Genomic DNA, 2,157 nt, shown 5'->3' with positions numbered 1-2,157 from the left:
GACACTGATAGGTGGCATTGATGGGCACTGATAGGCGGCATTGATGGGCACTGATAGGCAGCACTGATTATCAGTGTAAACAATTTGCTGACATTCTTGGCAGGTAACGGCCGTCCTTTCCTCACACAGACACAGCGTTGGAAGAAAGGACTGCCGATACCCAGCAAGTCTGTTTACATGTGATCAGCTAATCACATGGTAAAGGGCCGCCATGATTGCGCTGGATGCACGTCCCATGGGGCATACGGAAGGCAGAGTTCCTGGGAGGATATCCTTGGACATCCTCCCAAAAATTGGAAGCCCGGGGGTTGGATGGAAGGGGGGGTTGTCAGGGGGCCCATCATGGTTTCATCAGGGCCCTGAAGGTTCTAGTTACCCTCCTGCTGAAGGGTTGTTTCTGGAGGTGAGGGAATACCCACAGAGGCTTGTTTAATACATGCCAGCAAGTCTTCCTGTAACAAAAGAAAGTTTCCCGAGGACAAGATAGTATCAGGTGGTGAAGACTCTTCAGATTCACTAAACATGAGGGAGAGCACATCGGGTTTCGTGTTCTTGGACCCAGGCCTGTAAGTTTTATGGAAGGAAAATCTAGAAAAGAATAGCGCCCATCCGGCCTGACGTGGTTTCAGTCTTTGTGCTGCTCTCAAGTATTCTAGGTTATTATGATCAGTATAAATCAGGATTGGATGTGCTGCTCCTTCCAAGAGATATCTCCACTCTTCTGGTGCAGCCTCGATGGCTAGAAGTTCTCGGTCCCCAACAACGGAGTCTTCCAAGAGAAATCTCCACTCTTCTGGTGCAGACTTGATGGCTGGAAGTTCTCAGTCCCCAACAACGGAGTCTTCCAAGAGATATCTCCACTCTTCTGGTGCAGCCTTGATGGCTGGAAGTTCTCGGTCCCCAACAACGGAGTCTTCCAAGAGATATCTCCATTCTTCTGGTGCAGCCTCGATGGCTGGAAGTTCTCGGTCCCCAACAACGGAGTCTTCCAAGAGATATCTCCACTCTTTTGGTGCAGCCTTGATGGCTGGAAGTTCTCGGTCCCCAACAACGGAGTCTTCCAAGACATATCTCCACTCTTCTGGTGCAGCCTTGATGGCTGGAAGTTCTCAGTCCCCAACATCAGAGCTTCTTTCTGCAGCTGATAAATTACGTGAGAAGAACAAGACTGGGTGTAACAGAGCCTTGGACTCCTGTCTTTGGGACAGCACTGCCCCAACTGCTGTTTCTGATGTGTCTACTTCCAAGACGTATGACAGAGAATGATCCTTCTTTTCTACAAAGAAAATCCCTGCCCCCGCCAGCAAGTTCCAGTTCAGTTATGCCCCGTACACACGATCGGACATTCCGACAACAAAATCCATCGATTTTTTTCCGAAGGATGTTGGCTCAAACTTGTCTTGCATACACACGGTCACGCAAATCTTGTCGGAAATTCAGATGGTCAAGAATGTGGTAACGTACAACATGTATGACGAGCCGAGAAAAATATAGTTCAATAGCCAGTGCGGCTCTTCTGCTTGAATCGGTCTAATGACTGTGCCGGTATCTGGAGCCATATTCGGTGATCAGTCTGATGACTGTGCCGGTATCTGGAGCCATATTCAGTGATCAGTCTGATGACTGTGCCGGTATCTGGAGCCATATTCAGTGATCGGTCTGATGACTGTGCCGGTATCTGGAGTCATATTCAGTGATCAGTCTGATGACTGTGCCGGTATCTGGAGCCATATTCAGTGATCGGTCTGATGACTGTGCCGGTATCTGGAGCCATATTCAGTGATCAGTCTGATGACTGTGCCGGTATCTGGAGCCATATTCAGTGATCGGTCTGATGACTGTGCCGGTATCTGGAGCCATATTCAGTGATCAGTCTGATGACTGTGCCGGTATCTGGAGCCATATTCAGTGATCGGTCTGATGACTGTGCCGGTATCTGGAGTCATATTCAGTGATCAGTCTGATGACTGTGCCGGTATCTGGAGCCATATTCAGTGATCAGTCTGATGACTGTGCCGGTATCTGGAGCCATATTCGGTGATCGGTCTGATGACTGTGCCGGTATCTGGAGCCATATTCAGTGATCGGTCTGATGACTGTGCCGGTATCTGGAGCCATATTCAGTGATCGGTATCTGGAGCCATATTCGGTGATCGG

Source organism: Aquarana catesbeiana, linkage group LG02, assembly GCF_042186555.1.
Source record: "Aquarana catesbeiana isolate 2022-GZ linkage group LG02, ASM4218655v1, whole genome shotgun sequence".
NCBI lineage: Eukaryota > Metazoa > Chordata > Amphibia > Anura > Ranidae > Aquarana > Aquarana catesbeiana.
The sequence above is the reverse complement of the archived record's forward strand: the minus strand, read 5'-3'. Positions refer to the sequence as shown.